The sequence below is a fragment of the Zingiber officinale genome, chromosome 3A, assembly GCF_018446385.1.
Source record: "Zingiber officinale cultivar Zhangliang chromosome 3A, Zo_v1.1, whole genome shotgun sequence".
Lineage (NCBI taxonomy): Eukaryota > Viridiplantae > Streptophyta > Magnoliopsida > Zingiberales > Zingiberaceae > Zingiber > Zingiber officinale.
The window spans coordinates 134,065,294-134,082,525 of NC_055990.1; the positions used below are offsets into that span (position 1 = coordinate 134,065,294).

The 17,232-nt window shown below is 40.9% G+C and overlaps 1 long non-coding RNA gene across 1 annotated transcript; it reads left to right on the plus strand.

Annotated features, from left to right (window-relative positions):
* Positions 1–15,460: 15,460 nt before the first annotated feature.
* On the plus strand, positions 15,461–17,021 carry LOC122054048. Its single transcript, XR_006132538.1, has 4 exons — positions 15,461–15,537; positions 15,732–15,775; positions 16,130–16,629; positions 16,951–17,021. It is a non-coding gene; the product is annotated as an uncharacterized LOC122054048 (long non-coding RNA).
* The last annotated feature ends 211 nt before the right edge of the window (positions 17,022–17,232 follow it).

The window sequence follows — 17,232 nt, forward strand, 5'->3', positions numbered from 1 at the left end:
CGGCGCAGTATATACAAACACCCTAGAGACAAACTTATAGAAGTCCCAGGCATAGTAGGGGGTCGTTTAATCGATCGACGAGATTAAGAAATTCCCTGTGGGAAAAGGGTCGAACGACCGGTCGGCAGAGCTAAAAGGAACACTCGAAATGGAAGATTAACATAGCAAGAACGGTCATTCATTTAAAGATAGAATTTGAAAATTACAGATGCCCATGAAAATAAAAGACACGCCGATCAGAAGCATTCCTGAAAACACTTCACTCAAGGAAGTCAAAGGTATGCTTTGGGATGATAGAAAGAAGCGCCGCGTGCTCCGTCGCAGGGATGACCACGGACTCGAGAAGCTGACCCTTGGTCTTCAGATAATCCGCCGTGGCTGTGATGGCCAACTCGAAGGCGATGACCAGCCGGTCGCAGACCTTCTCTACAAACCCCACCGAGCGGATGTAGTTTTGCCTCAAGGCAGCGACGCGGCCCGGCTCCGCCTCTTGGTACTCTTTGAAGGCAGCTCGCGAAGCTTCAAGAGCCTCATGCAGGTCCTTCAAATCGCCCTTGAGCTTAGTCACATCCTTCGAGCGGCCCTTCTACTCGCCTTCTAGCAGCTCGGCAAGCTCATTAACACGCTGCTCCAGAGCCCGGGCTTCTACATTCTTTTTTTCCAGATCGACGATGGCGGTGTTCTTCCGAGTGGTGGCCAGCTCAATCTTGCGGTCATAGGATTTGACCTTTTTGTCTAGCTGGTCCAACATGTAAGCCTGGTCGGTCGTCTTCTTCCGCTCGGCCTCTAACAGAGCCTTGGTTTTGTCGAGCTCCTTCTGCAGCTCGACATAAGAAGGGCCTCGGGAAGATGACGGGCTGCCCTGACTCTTCAGCCTCTTCAACTCGTCCTCCACCATCGCCAAGCGGTTGCAGACAGCAATCTCTTCCACCCATTGCTGATGTACAATAAAAGGTTAAGGAGGCTGATCGGGAAAACTACATTAAAAAGAAGTAAACCTTACCCCGGTGGACTGCTGCATGTGGCTATCAGCCAGCTTGTCGAGTGGTATCATGGCCACACGGGCCCGAGCGTCCACCCACATTTCAGCGAGGGGCCCCTTCATAGTGATCATATGTTCGGGGGCCGTCGACTGATCGGACTCGACCATAAAAGCCTTAGTAGGGAGATGCAGAGTAGCCCTAACTGTGCGTCGCTGGCCCGAAGTCGTCTGAGCGGACGCCAAAGGATCGGAGGCTGGGCTGGACAAGGTGGACAAAATGCCCGAGTGAAGGACTCGGCGTGGTGCAGGAGGAAGGGAGGCAACCGGAACCGCTTCGATGGGAGCCGCAGGCGCCTCCAACTATGAGGGAGTCTGGTCGGAAGATAGAGCCTCGACAGATGGTGCTTGGCCGCGTGGGGAGGTGGTGCCCGTCCGCTCGGACGCTTGCACGGCGGAGGTTGCCGAACGGAGGGGCTTCTCAACTCTCCATCTTTTCCTATTGAGTGGGAGCTCGTCCTCCGGATCGGAACTTTCCTCCCGAACGACCGGTTCTTTGCCAGAAGTTGCACCGGCGGCAGCATCCATGGGCGAAGCCTGAGCGGCTGACTCGCCTGCTTGCGCGTTGCTCTCGTCCTCATGTGAGCCAACCGGAGCAATGCCCAGTTGCTCCATTTCCTTGGCCGCTGCTGCTTCAAGCGCGGCCGCTTTCTTCTTCAAAATTCCGAACAGCACCGACTCCATTACGATGTTCGCTGCAAAGAAAAGAGAAGGAAATCAGTTAGAACTCAAGGCAAATATACAAGTGAAGTTCTTACCGAAGCTGCTCAGGAGGGGGGTCCGGCTCAGACTCAAACCAAATATGTACATCACTCCTTTAGGTAGGAGCTCGTTGATGTCGAGCTTCAGACTGGCTAGCAGATTCGCTGCTTGAAGATAGTCCGGTCGGATCTTATATTTCTTCAGCTCGGGAGAGATGGGCGGTCTGACCTGCCATTTCGTACGGAAGGGGAGCCACCCAAGAACATGAAGGTAGAAAAAGTTCTCCTTCCAGTGTTTGTTGGAAGAAGGCAACTTATCAAAAAAGACTAAACTGGGCCGAGCTTGAAATAGATAAGTGTCCGGCTCGGACTGCTTGGGGTAATAAAAATAATAGAAGACCTCCAGACGGAGGGGAATGTTGTGTATCTTAAATAAGACCACAACCCCGCACAGGAGGCGAAAGGTGTTGGGAACTAGTTGGGCGAGCGGAATGCCAAAAAAGTTACAGACTTCGATGATGAAGGGGTGGAGGAGAAACCACAGACCGGCTACGAATTGGTCGCGGAAGAGACAAAAGGCGCCGCTCGGCGGTCTGTGTGGCCGAGCGGAGGGTGAAGGTAATATTAGCTCGAAGTCGGAAGGGATATCATAGGCGTTAAACAGGCTCTCGGCATCGCGCCGATCGAACCGCGACTCCATGGTGGTATACTATGGGATGAGAGCCGGGTCCACAGGCTGAGAGGAGGTTGCCATCGCCAGAGCAATGGAGGAAGCAGAAATCGAAGGGGAAAGCTAATGCGTAAGTAAAGAAAGGAGCAAAACAGAAACCAAAGGACGAAACACGGCCGAGAACGCGGAGAAAACACAAGGATGAAAGGAAGAAAAGAGGAAGAACCTTACAAAGGAGTTGAGGATCAAAGGAAGAAGGCGAAGAATCGTCAGAGAAGGGAGAATTGGAGTCGCCGGAACGCTGAAGCACCGAGGAAGGCTGCGTGACACGCGAAGGCAAGGGTGCGGTGGAGGTAAAAGGTGAAGGCTTTATAAGATCGGGCCCGATCGGCCTCGACCGTCGGATGCATGTCACTGGAATCGAGGCCCCTATCGGGCCGTTCATTTCAAACCGCCGATGTCCCATCGGACACATCGCCAAACCGTACGATGACGCCAGCAGGGGCGCCACGTTGCACCATGTCATAGGGGCGCATTTAATGAGCGTCATTATGGCGCACAGCGCGCGTGCTTGGTCTTAATGAAGAAGATTTGCATGAATCCCGAGGAGATCCAAAGGGCGTCAGCGAGGACCGACGACACGGCAGCAAAGCCAGCGCTCGGAAGAGGCCGAGCGGTCGTTTGGAGGAACATTCCCGAGTGACAGGGTGGTATAACTCAGACCGACCTGCAGTCCAGTCAGTCGGACTTAGCGCCTCCTTCGACTAGACTTGAAGGGGAGGCATGTGATCCGGTGATAAGGACGGGGGATCCTCGTTGGCGGAAGGTCAATGGCACGTGGAGGTCAAAGGTCAAGAGATTCAACCCTGAGACTGGCCGACCGGACGAAGCGGGCCGACTGTTCGGGCGATGCAGGTCGACCGGCAGTGAATCCCCTGAACCGAATGAAGACAACCCGACTGGGGGTCGAGTTTCTGATGCTCAAAGGTAAAAAGGTTTTAAGGCTGAGCAGGATATCCGTTCGGCCGGGGCACCAGGCAATAGAGGCAGGAGCAATTTCATCCGAGCATACGGCCAGGAGTTATCCCGGTCGGACCGATACCTATAACTGGCAATAGAAGTAATACGCCTGCCGAGCGGCCGACCCACTCGGCCCGGGAATAGACAGGAAACGCAAGAGGACAAAGGAGACAGGGGATAACATCATCCTCGAGACACTTGCCGCCGACAAGCAGCAGAGTTGGCGGCCGAGCCGTACACAGGATCATACGGCGGAAGCTTCCACCGTCACATCTGGGATATGCTCAGACGATTGCAGAATGGCGTCAGGGGTACTTTTCTGACACAGGCTCGTTAAGTTATGTTTGGGGAAGGTGCATGCATCGAGAAGCGTACCCGTGCCTCCCCGTGGTCCTATATAAGGACCTCCAGACGTCGACGAAGGTATGCGCAACTCTTTACTATAGCCACATTACGCTGCCTCTCTCGTTGCCTGACTTGAGCGTCGGAGGGCCGTCGCCGGGAAACCCCTCCCGGCTCGGCTTCTTTGCAGGTTCGCCGGAGAGCTACACCACTAGTCGGAGACAGCGGAGCGTGCCACGTCCCCAGTGTCCGTCGACTCAGCGCTCGGACAGGATCAATAAGTTTTAATAGGCTAATAGCCTCAACGGAATTTTTAGAAATTTTTCTGAAATTAATCGGAGCTTGTACGACGTATTTAGAGGGGATGCACTTATAGGGTCGAGAAAAGCCTGTTTGGAATACCCGGAAGTGGGAGTTGATTAAGGAATCAACTTAGGGTTTAATTGTATTAAACCTAAGTATAGTTATAAATAACTCCTCAACCCTAAATTTCTTACCCGACATCTCCTTCTCCCGCTTCATCGCCGCACCTCCCTCTCCTCCACCAAGGGTTGGCGGCTCCATCCTTCATTGTCGTCGGGCGTCCGATCCTCTCTTCCCCCTCTCCATCTTCTTCTTCCTTCATCCAAATCCAGTTTTGATGCCAAACTTCTCCTCATGGACAGAATCCAGAGAGCATCTCCGACCACCTTCATCCGCCGACCTTTTCTCCTCACGCGAGCACCAAAGCCGCGACTCTTTCTCCCTCGCACGAGCACCCCCGAACACCGCCGACCTCACCTCCTCACGCCAGCATCAGAGACGCCGCACCACCGCAGGTTGCAATGAGCTAGCGGCCAACGTGACGCCTCTCCATCACTTGCTGTCGTGCCCTAATACCGAGCCCCCTGGAGATTTCTTCCTTCGTCGGTCACTAGGGTTCGTTGAGGTGGGTTCCAGCCGGAGAGGAAGCTGTGGATACAAACTTTGGTAAGGTACTTTGTTTTGGATCCTAGGGTTGTAGAGATCTAGATTGTGGTTTCTGATTTGGAAAGTTTGTGATAATTAGGATGGTTAATCTTGTACCTTTGGCCATGGATTTCTACAGCCTTGCTCGGGCCACAGTAGCTTCATTAGCAACTAGTCCTGATGGGTGTCTCAACTGATCATCATGAGTTGCCACCGTAGAGGAAGTCTGATGTTTGATTTAGGTAACGAACTAAATTTGAATAGATTAATTAGTTGATTAATCTACATCTCATTGATAACCTCAGATTGATTGGAAATTTATAAATGGAGATTTGTTATCAAATTGGGGTGGTTGACAATTGATCATGATAGATTTGTTTTGGATCATTAAGTGTATTAACTGAAGATTATTTTGATTAATTGGTTATCCATGTTCAAGATTGATAGTAGCATGTGTATGATCAATAGTTGGATTTTTAGCTCATTCTTATTGGTAGGATAATCAATTGTAGTGATAAGAGCTAATGGATTAGTTGGATTGCCAATTTCATGTCTGGATTGGATAATTGGAGTATGTAAACAAGAATGGTTAACTAATTGAACTAGATTAATTTATGAGAATAGTTGTGAAAGAAATGTTGGATACATGATGAGATTTGCTAAATGGTACTTCTTATTGTAGGATTAATGAGATTGGTTAACTATTAGATTTGGAGTTAATAATTGAAATGGAATTAATGTATAGATTCCTAATCAGATTAGGGTTCAGTTAGCTATTTGATTCATGATAAATTTAGCTAACTAATTCATACTTGTTTAGTTATATCATACATTATGTGATCGCAAGATTTTGGATTTGAGACGAGCTGCTTGACATGGAGATTGTCTAATACGATCTACGTATAAAGGTGGGTACTTCTTACTTTGACTCTCTTTAGTTCTTTGGAACTTGGTGCATGAGCTACTATTTTTGGATAAGGACTTCTTTACCTTGACTCCACTCGTATTTTTCTTATGTTTGATACTTCCACTCAAACCTTTGAGTTATTCGTTTCTATATCCATACAGTCTCTTGTTGTCATCTATGATATTTAGCAGATATTAAATGCCAGCATTATATGCTTTGATTGTTGTTTATTTATTTACCGTATTAAGCATGCTTGCTTCATGTAGCATACCTGATTCCTGTTGTATTATGCGCATCATATCATTGCATACATATTAATAACAAATTCTCCCTTGCGGTCGAGAGAGTTGTTAACTAGGGTCGCACACTCGGCCACTCGAGAGAGTTGTAGCTGGAGCAGATGCCGCTTGTCCTGTCGTGTCGCACACGTCCACTCGTGGGTAGTGGTAGCTGGAGTTGTGAGTAGCAGGGACCCCATTCGCTGTGTAGCTAGTTAGCTACTCAACATCTGTCCACTCGGTCACTCGAGAGTAGTGACGACCTTTGAGTGGTACAGTTGTCATCGGTCCGACCTCTCGATCATATAGGGGTCGTGGTGCAGAGTGGTGGGCGGGGGTGACCATCCGTGCATATGCTGCTATTATTATACCTGCTGATTTTGTTGCTTGCTTATGCTGCTATTGCTAGCTTATGCTGCTGTTGCTTACTTATGTGGATATGCTTACATAGGTTGAGATATATATCTATTGTGTGTGTTTAGACTGACTTACCTATTGGTAATATGTATAGACCTCACATGTTACCCTTGTAGTTATGAGTAGCTCTGTAACAGAGTTATTCTACTCCTGATTTTACTAGCTTAGGATATGGTTTCAGGTATGAGCATATATTATGGTTTTATTTTAGTATATGCTATTTCCTTTATGAGACTGTATATTGTTGGCTCACTCTGTATTTGTATATTATGTTCATGCACTATCTTTCTTTTACCCGCTGGGTTCCAATACTCACCACCCCCATAAACTGGTTTTTCTTTCATCAGGTAGCAGGTAGATGAATCAAGGATGCTTGGAGAGTCCTAGCTGCCAGTCCCACTACACTCTCGAGGACGGATTTCTTTTCAGTCTTGTTCCTGTTTAGTGGTATATTAATTTTGCGTTTTTGTTTGTTTTATAAGTTGATGTGGGTTTGGGGGTCTAGTCCGATTGTTACAGGTTTTTTGGTTAATGACTTTTTTAGTCATACATTGGTATTTCTCTGTGATCTCCGCTGTATTTATTTTCAGCCGTGTGGGTTGTTATTAACTGCATGGTTGTTTTCATTTTTTCCAACCGGGTAGGCTGAGTATATTAACTGCGTGGTTATTTCTATTTATGTTCCAACCGTGTAGGCTGATCGTTATATAGATGTATTATGTGTATTTGTTGCTTCAGATTGTCATCGGTACAGGGGAGATGCTTTCGGAATTTTTTGGTAGGGACTCCTCCGGGGCGTGACAACTTCAAAAAGAATTGAAGGCATAATTCTTAGAGCTTATCACAGAACTAGGTGTGTTTATGGTCAAGAACGACTACACTCATGAGAACTAATTGTAGGATTGATACACACTAGAGAGGGGTGAAAAGTACTCGTGGCTATTTTGCCTTTCTTTTCAGAAAGCACAGAATGAAATGCAGAGGAAGATAAAAACACAATCACAAACACAAGTAGGATTTATTTGGTTTGAAGCCTGTGACGACTCCTACTCCAAGGCTCGCAATCGTTAATCGCTTTCGTTGGGCAATCACTATAAGCTCGAGAAATCTTTATAGAGATAGCAATTACAAGTATTGAAATTAACAACAAAATTTATCGACGACAAAGGATTAACAGTTGTTCATTGATTGTTGGAGCAGTGTTTGGACGTCGTCAAATCTTCTCGGAGCAGTGCACAAGAGAGTAGAAGTTGTTTAGTTTCGGTGATTCAAAGTGTTGGTCGAGGCTCGTTTCTATAGTAGAGTCGAGTCTGATCCAGATCCACTAATCTTGGGATCAGGTTTGACTTGAAGCTTATTGGTCAATTGATCCAGCTGTTCGATCGACCGAACCTGCTGAACTCGCCCAACTTTCCATCTAGATGCTACCGCTTCAGATGAGTCTTCGTTCGGTTGATCGATCCCACCGTTCCGTTGACTGATCCTACTTTCCTCACTGGCTTATCTGGTTCGATCAACCTAGTTTGATCGAGTCAGCGCCTATCCACCATTCGGTCGACTGAACTCAAGGTTTAGTTGACCGATCAAGGCCTCAAATTTCAACCTGCAAAATATTAATTTCCTGTAATACAGAGTTAAAGAAATAGGCAAATAGTATAAAATATAACTTTGACAGTCTTTAGACTGTCTGATTCAAACTTTCGGATTTCTCGAAAATCTTAGTTCGAACTGATACCTAATGTTCTCTCTTCGGGGAACGCGTCCTCACTTACTCCTCTCAAGAGAAATTACCTTTTGTCAGACTCGTCCTCCAGACCGTTTGGACTTTTGCTTAGCATCCGAGACTCCAGGACTTTCTACTAAACGTCCACTCCATGACCAGTCCAGACTTTCACCTTGTGTCCGCGACCCCAGGATTTTCACTTAGAGTACTTGACTCTAGGATTTCACTCAAAGTCCTCGACCTGCCAAGACTTTGCCCAGTCCCCTGGACCAGGATTTCATTACCTAACTGTAGCTAGGGCTTTCCACAACCTAGGGGTACCTCCCTTATAGTTTTCCACCTGCTTAGAATCCACTAAGACTTTTGCCTAAAAACACTTAAGACTTTTCTGCCAGATTAATCACACTTGTTAGATAATTAGACAACTTAACTTTGAACCTTTACCATTATCAAAACACATGTTTGATCGTCTGGTACTCCCTACACCAACATTAAGTTGTATTAGGGAGAGTCCTGGGTGAGATTTGTCAATGTTTACACAGACGATATAACAGTTCAAGGATATCATGTCTACTATAGCCAGTATGCAAACAGATCTTCACAAGAGAAGGTTCAAAGGGTAAAACCTACCTATCCTATACTTGACTCAAATGCTGAATGTTGTCACATACCCTGTTTTTCATTTATGTGGGGGATTGATGGAAATGTGAATGAAATAAAGAGATGGAGGCGAAGATACTCTATTGTGCATTAGTTTGTAGTCCTACATTAGAAGTCTTTTGGCTTTATTGTTGGTTTAAATTATGATACATGCATTGATGTTGTAAACATATGTATGGGGAGATACTCTCTCACGCATTAGTGCGCAAGGGTAGGTGCAAATCTTGGACTCAGATTACACTGAACCAAGGTTGACTCATATGCGAGCACGATTTGTGCACATCGAATGTCGGATCAGTCGAGGCAAGATTTGGCCATGCGAATAAATCAAGATTTTGCCACGTTTTTTTTGCTGCTAAGGTGAAATAGATGAATTAATTTCAATTAATTCAATTCAATTGAAACTAAGACAATTAATGACCTGCTTAATAATTCATTCAATTAAAATTATCGATAATTAATAATAAAAGAGAGAGGAAGAGCAGGAATCGAACTTCTGTCCACCCATGTTCTCCCATGAAAACTCTCTCAGCCATGCACTCGCTTGGCAAAGCTACTCATGATAGCACTCTGGTGCATTCTCAATTAGTCATATACAACCAGTGCTTGGCTATGTGCATGGTTCTGTCGTTGTATCCTGGAAAATAGACAACCCGAGAGAATTTCGAAGCACAGTCGAAAGTGGGGCAAATCTGTTTGAAGGAAACTACGTTGAACATAGACCTCAACATCTTACTGGTGAATTCTCTTTCCAACTTGATGATCGACTCTCGATTCTGTTACACAACGCATCGACTCCATGACTCGGGACCATTGAAAGTTTGGTATAACGAGCCCCGTTGATAGTCTAAGATTTTCCGTCCATATCATCTCAATAAATAAATTTAAATTTATTTTATATAATTTCAATTCAATTAATTTTTAAAATATCTAATTAATTGTCCAACAATCTATACATAGATTCTTACACAATGGGCTAGAATCGCTGCTTGCTATGCCACCGGCCTCGCTTTGAGCTCAGGCTAAGCACCCCTGTTCATGTCTGACATGACTCGTGAAAATTTTATTCGTGCTCGGTTTGATATGACATGGAAATAAGCTGATCAAATTTAGATCGTGTCAAACTCGATAAGCCTCTTTTAATACCTTTAATTCGAAGTGATTTACGAACAAGAGAAAACAAAGGAAGAATTTTTTTTTTTTAGAAGAATGTGTTATGTATTGTAATATAATTTCCATCAAAACAACAATTGCTTACAGCTCATGTTTTTTTTTTTTTTTCATATCTAAAACTTTCGCTTCCATTTTTAACACATGCACAATCAAACCCTCGAAATGACTGGCACTGATTAATGTGCATAAACCTGTTCCTTTCCCTCTCCCTATCTTTTATTTTTTTTTTTATATATATATATTTTTATTTTTAGTTAATATTTATGGGTGTAATTTATGCCAATTAATTATGGGATGATTAATTTAACTTCAAGAAATTTTTTTTATGAATCATCATAATAAATTGAAAAGTATTTAGACAGCCTATCAATTTAATATTTTTTAATCAACCACATATTATGATAAATTTATCTCTTAATTAGTTGAAAATTAAATTTACTTCTTAAATATCTTTTTTTAAAAAAAAGACGTTATGACATTGCACCACTGAACTTGTTCTTTTCATTGGTAAAAGTGAAACTGTCATTCGACGGTCCTTCTTAGATGACTCTTTATTATGAACACAAGATGAATTATGAGAATTTTATACAGCAATGACAGTACATATAAGAAAAGATGGAGATAACTAACGACATATTTCATATTGATTAGGAGCCGATCACGAGTTTATTAATAGTAACACCACCAACTGCGTTGCAAAGCGAATGCAATCTTACTGCATTATCAAAAAATTGACCAGCCACGTATCGATCGAGGAAGCATTGGGCATACGCATGTGGACCACCCAAATGCAAAGTACAGGTGTAACCATATTCCTTGTCCCTCGTGGTCGACAGCTAGTGGATGGCTTTTTATCGACGTGACAAATTAGGATTTGTTAACTCTTTAATACTCAGTTTAATTTCTCAGAGAATGAAATAATAGAATGGACCTTGAGTAAAAAATTCACAGCAATAGAATCATCCATCCTTCGTTGACCTATAAAGGAAAAAAAATTGATTTACACGATTACCGCACAACGTTTGACGTGTGGCGGCTGATGGGAAAAATTATAATTCGTCTTTGACTCTTGTGTAATTAATTGACTCTCTGAATGATCTGTTATTCATAGTAAATTAATTAAAGAGAGGAAAAGGATTGGGAGGAAGGAGGGAACACGAGGAAAGAGTGGCTATTGTTTTTGGTGAAGAAGAGAAGACTGATGAACAAATTCCAAAAACAAATAGAAAAGAAAAGAAAGACAAAAAAAAAAAAAGACAGAAGCAAACGTACGCAAGGCAGCCCACTTGAGCTCCTCCACCTGTACGTAGAATCTTCACGCGCTGCTGCTGACCGACCGAGCCGAGCTCCTCCAGGGCCGCATGCCCACTAGCAGCATATTTTAGTGAAGCTTTCTTAAAAAATTAGGTTCACCAAAATAAATAAAATATTTTGATCACTCAATGTTATTAAAATTGTAGAGGAAGACGGCCAAAGAGGTAAATTACTCTAGAAATGAAGATAAGATCAAAAAGCGAAGCTAAAGAAAATTTGAGGACTTGATCACTTAATTACAAGTGCTTAGGTTTCAATCCTTTTAAATAATACTTAAAAAAGACAATCTAGATTTACTTCTTCAAAAAACATAAATTATGAAAAGACTAAAACTATTAATCCTATTATAGTTTCAAGTATATCTACTTATACTTAACATGATATAGTTGTAATTGTATGTAGTCATCCTTGATTTCCAACAAAATGAAATTTCAAAGAATATGGTTCCAAGAATCACCTTAATTTCCAACACTCCCTCTTAAAATGACTCTTTAGCAATTAATCAAAGCTTATTTTTAAGTAACTCGAATTGTCTACTAGGAACTACTTTGGTCAATATATCTCTAATATTCTCATTGCTTTAATAGTACTATCAAGAACCTTTTCTCGAATGGAGTGATGTTCAAGCTCAATATGTTTAGTCACATACATGATTATTTGCAAGGTTGAATAAAATTGTCTTATGAATAGGGACATGTACATATTCAGCAAGTCATTGAAGTCATTTGCATTCTTGAGCAGCAAGTGCAACAGTTTTGTATTTTGCCTCAGTAATTAATAATGACAGAATTTTGTTTCTTGCTATACCAAGAGACACTTGTATCACCATACAGAAAAAACATAACTTGATGTAAATCTTCTATTATTGAAATCTCCTTCAAGGTCAACATCTATGAAACAAACTAAGGAATTGCTAATCTTCTTTTCGAAAAATAAGCCCAATTCTGATGTTGAATTCACAAACTTCAAAATTTTCTTTGTTACTTCCCGTGAGGCTTTCTTGGAGATTGCATAAATCTATTAAAATAGCCAAATGAAAAAGCAATGTATGACCTTGTAATAGTCCGATATAAAAGACTCCATCACGCCCTAGCTTTATTCTTGGATCAAAAGGAATACAATAGTGTTTGCTTTGATCTATTCCAAATCGCTCAACTAACTTCTTCAAATAACCTTGTTGTGCGATAAAAATAGCATGATCCATATTTATAACTTCAAAACTAAGAAAATGACGCAACTCCCTTAGTTTCTTGATGTTGAACCTTATAGCAAGCTCTTTTTGAAGTTGCTCAACTTCCGCTTGTCATTTCCTATTATTAACATATCATCTACCTATAAAAGAACAATTATATGCAGATCTCCTTCCCTTTTAGCAAATAAATTGTAATATAAATTTGATGTAGTATAACCATAAAATTGTAAGTATTGAGAATTTTTTTAAAACAAAATACGCAATTGGTCACGGAGCTTGCTTGAGTGCATAAAGAGCTTTCTTGAGCTTGCAAAGATAATCAAGGTATAAGTTAGACACATAATTTTGTGGTTGTTCCATATGAATATCTTTATCAAACTCTCCATATAGGAAGACATTCTTCACATCAAATTGTCATGGTTTCCCATCATAAATAGCTGGCAAAGATATCACCATATGCATTGAAATCATCTTAGCCACATACATAAAAATTTCTTCATAATCTTCACCATATTTTATAGAAAATCCTTGAGCAACTAACTTTCCTTTATATTGTCAACACTACCTTCAACTTTCCTCTTGATATGTACACCCACTTGCAAAAAATAAGTTACATTGGGGGCTTAGGAACAAGACTCCAAGTTTGATTAGTCTTAAGAGCATTTATTTTGGCATCCATGGAAGCTCCCATTCCTTATTTCCTTTCGTCTTCAAATGTATAAGGTTCTAATTTTCATCTCTATAACGAGTTGCACTATAAGAAAAACCTCATTCAACAACACTCAAACGACAACGGTTTTATACCAAATGGTTGTCTTTTTGCCTTTTAACAACGGTTTTATCAAAAATCGTTGTCTTTTAGTAATTTTTTTGGCCTATGACAACGGTTTTTAAAAATCGTTGTCTATTTATATTTTTTTGGGGTTAGACAACGGTTTTTAAAGGCTACGACAACAGTTTTTTAAAACTGTTGTCTATGTGCGCTTTTTTCTGGGATTACGACAACGGTTTTTAAAAACCGTTGTGTATTAAGTGTTGTTGAATGCCATTGTTTCTTTCTTTCGCCGCTTTTTCCCCTTCGCCATTTTTTGCCACGGCGTTTTTTCTTTCCCTCTCCTCGAAATTTTTTGCCGCCGTATTCCGCCCCTTTACCTTCTCGATCCAAGCCCTAAACCCGTCGCCCCTTCTTTGCCCTGCCTCCTCCCTTCTGCCGCCCGCTTCCACTGCTCCGTTTAATTTCTTCGAAAATTCTTTCACAGCTCACCTCCACCCCATTACCATCTTTGCTTGTTCTGTGGGTGCACAGGTAGCCTTTTTTTCGTCTCCTCGTTATCTGTTTCCTTCTTTTTCTATTCTAGGTGGGAAATTCTTCAACAAATGGTAAGAAGTAATTCTGTTTCTTGGTAAAGTTTGGAGCTTTTGTTCTTGGTGGTGGATATTCACGATGGATTGACTGGGCGGCAGCAAGCACTCGGCGAAGAACATAAGGGCAAGGATCGGGCCGATACGAAGTAAGAAACAAGCCACGGTGCGGTGGCTCAAAAAGGACGTCGCCGACCTCATTGCCGCCGGCCATGAAGCGAACGCGTATGGAAGGGTAAGAGTTTGTTTTCGCTTTCAAGAAATTGCTAATAATGAAGTTTTTTGTTTTTGAAATTAAAAAAAATAAGAAGAAAAGAAGAGGAAATTGGATGAATGCTAAGGTTCCCCCTTTCCTCGAGCTCATTTTGGTGTAGGTTTCCTTAAAAGATCTGTCGCGACTATAGTTCCTGTGTTTTTTGTTTAAGCATTAAGAGATCGAGTAAAGGGATGGTTTCTAAGCACTTCCAAATTGGAGTATTTGCCTTCAGGGCATTTGTTCAATTTCCTGTTCAAAAATGAGAGGAAAAAAAACTTGTTTTTAACATTCCTACATATTGTGTTTCTGCTCTTGATTGTTTGGTTTCGCCCTTCATGTTTCGATGTTAAAAAGAATTGCTTTCGAGCATTTTATATCTGATATTTCTGTTCTTAATTTGCTTGGCTTATTTATTTCTTCTAGCTTTCTTTTAAATATTATATATTTACTTTTGGTCTTAGCAGTTTTCTCCTCGTGCGCAATAGGAAGACTGTATTATTTTGTTTATTTGTTGCAAATCAGCATAGAGGGAAGATAACTTCCATAATATATAAATTTTGGGTTGAAAGGAAATTGGTAGGTTTTAGTTTGACCTTTTGGGTATGTGTATTTTCCCATCACTGTGAGCAATAATTAATGAAGAAAGAATTTCTGATCGAGGTATATATCTTCTAGAGCCTTGAAACATCTTTATTTCTTACATCTTTTTTGCATGCCTGCATGTCTATAATTATGATATAGGTCTTTCCTTAGTGTATGTGTATTTTCTACTCTTTGTTGCTACAGGATGGAGTAACTTCTCTGGGAGTCCTTTTGAGGATGTGTGTTCCGCAAATATATAGAGGTTCAGATCTAGCAGAATCATAAACCAAAGCTCTCTTGCTCAACTTTTGCTGTCCTTTTTCGACAAGGTGCGATCTTTTAGATTCATGGCTAGTTACCTAATTGTACAACATTTAGCGTTTTAGACTGAGCAAGTCTCGATTTTCTTATCTTGAATTTATATAAAGTAGGCTATGATAGAAAGAGGCTGTTGGGATATTGATCGATATTTAATCTATATGTGCAGTTTTCAGATATTAGAAATTCTGGTTCAGATTATAGCATCTCGACATATGAACAACGACAAAAAAGCCATCGTTTTTGTAGATCGCTGCCCCTAATTGTAAGATTGTTGATGTTTCTGTTGAAATTTCTTGGAATGATTACTTGCAGTCTATAGCTAGTTGATGATCTTTCAACTTTACAGATAGGGGATCCTTTCAAGTGAATGGAAAATGCTGCTAGAACAGTCCGCTGGGTTGAACTACCTAAGATATCAAATGCATTTCAGAATGCGCACAATAAGCTTTCGTCTGGTTCGGTGCTCTCTGATCGTGACTCCTTGCTCTCTCTTTTGACTAGGCCTTTCCTTGCTTCTAAGTTTCGTGAGCAGCAATCGTCAACACATTGCATCTATTTTATTTGATTATGTGAAAGATAACATTTTCTTTAATGCAAGAACGTGACTTGTTCATTCGACTATGTGGTTCCAGGTTGGTAAGCACAGCCTTGTGTTGACTTTAGAGATTGAAAATTGATGTAATTAGCATGTTTTTCTGGTGCTATAATCCAATGATATAATTTATTCTTCCAATGTGAGTAAACATTGTCAGATTCCTTTATACTCCTTTATGTATTAGATTTCTTATGATTATTTCTAATTGGCTTCTCATTTTTCTGGTTGTAGAGATCGAGCGGATCGAAGAAATACTTGCAATGTCGAATGGAAAGGTTAGTTTACATAATTGCATCTAGTTTAACTTTTTCCCTCTTAATGGAACATTCTTGAGATAAAAATGAGTACAAAATAAGTCTGTTAATATCTTAATTGTCTCGGAAGAAGTCTATTATGTCACTTGTGCTGGGCTACTGTATAATTTGAATACTTAATTCTATATTTTTCCCTCTGCTTGACATTATAATTGTTTCTCTTTGAAAGTGCCCTTAATCTTAGTCCATCTCGTATTGACTTTATTCACAGATTATTAGTCTTGATGAAGCTCATACCTCTTGGGTGTTTGACAGATAAGTAGATTAGAAATCTTTGTTTTCTTAAACACACTAATGGTTTTATTTTGTTTCCAGACACTTGATGGTGAAACAAGACCTATCAGAGCTTAGTTTCTGCAATGCTACAACAGATTTATCTGAGAATCCCTTATCCCTCCTTTGAGATAATAATTGTTGATTAAGAATCACCCACTAGTGGGAATTACATGAAGCCCTTGATCAAGTTGTATCCGCTATTGCTTGAATAAGTTGATTAAAGTTGCAAGTTGAGCCTGCACTTTCACTAAGACTAGAAACTTTATCCTTTAATCAAGTAGTAGCTTCTTGATGGAGTTTATTTAGCATATGAAACTCATTTAAGATTTATGTCTGTTGTTCAATGTTTTTTTGACCTCATACTTGTTATAATTTTTTGTTTATAATGCATTAGACCTTATTTAACATTATTTAAATTTTAAAGTGTGTATTTAAATAGATATATAACAAGTAGCTTTATTGAAGAAACTACAGTGCTAAAGAGGGGCATTATTGCAGTCATTCAAAAGTTCAATATCCAAGTTAGCAATTTGACTCAAGTAAGTTTTACAATAGCTTCTTTATATAACTATACTTACATGTTAGATTTCCCCTTGAATTGTTGTCAATCAATAGAATAATGATGCAGTATTTTTGTCAATATAAACAAAAAAACATATTTTTGTTCGTACTGAGTTTTTAGGTTGAAACTATATATGCGATTGTCAAAAAGAATAATTTTTTTATTACATGTCAGAGATGATGATTTTTATTACTGATCTTTCGTTGTTCATTCCTTTTTACTATCTTGTGAAGGACTAACTTTTCCTCATTTTTAGAAAAAGTGTGTCAATTTCAACACTGCTCCATTTTTTTTTCAGGATGTCCTTGGAAAGTCTAGTTCAACTGTTTATGTCATTGCATTGTTAGCCTCTGGAAAGAGCTCTGCAATAACTGGTACATACGCTGGGCAATACATCATGCAGGTGGTAATTTGATAGGAAACACAAAGATTAAACTAATGTATGATATTCGTAATCTGTCGTTACCCAATTCCCAATTCCCTTGAACAGTTTTCTAAACATGAAGATGAAAAAATGGCTGAGGAATCTCATGACTCGATCAATCGCAATCACTCCAAGTCTCATCGTGTCCATCATCAG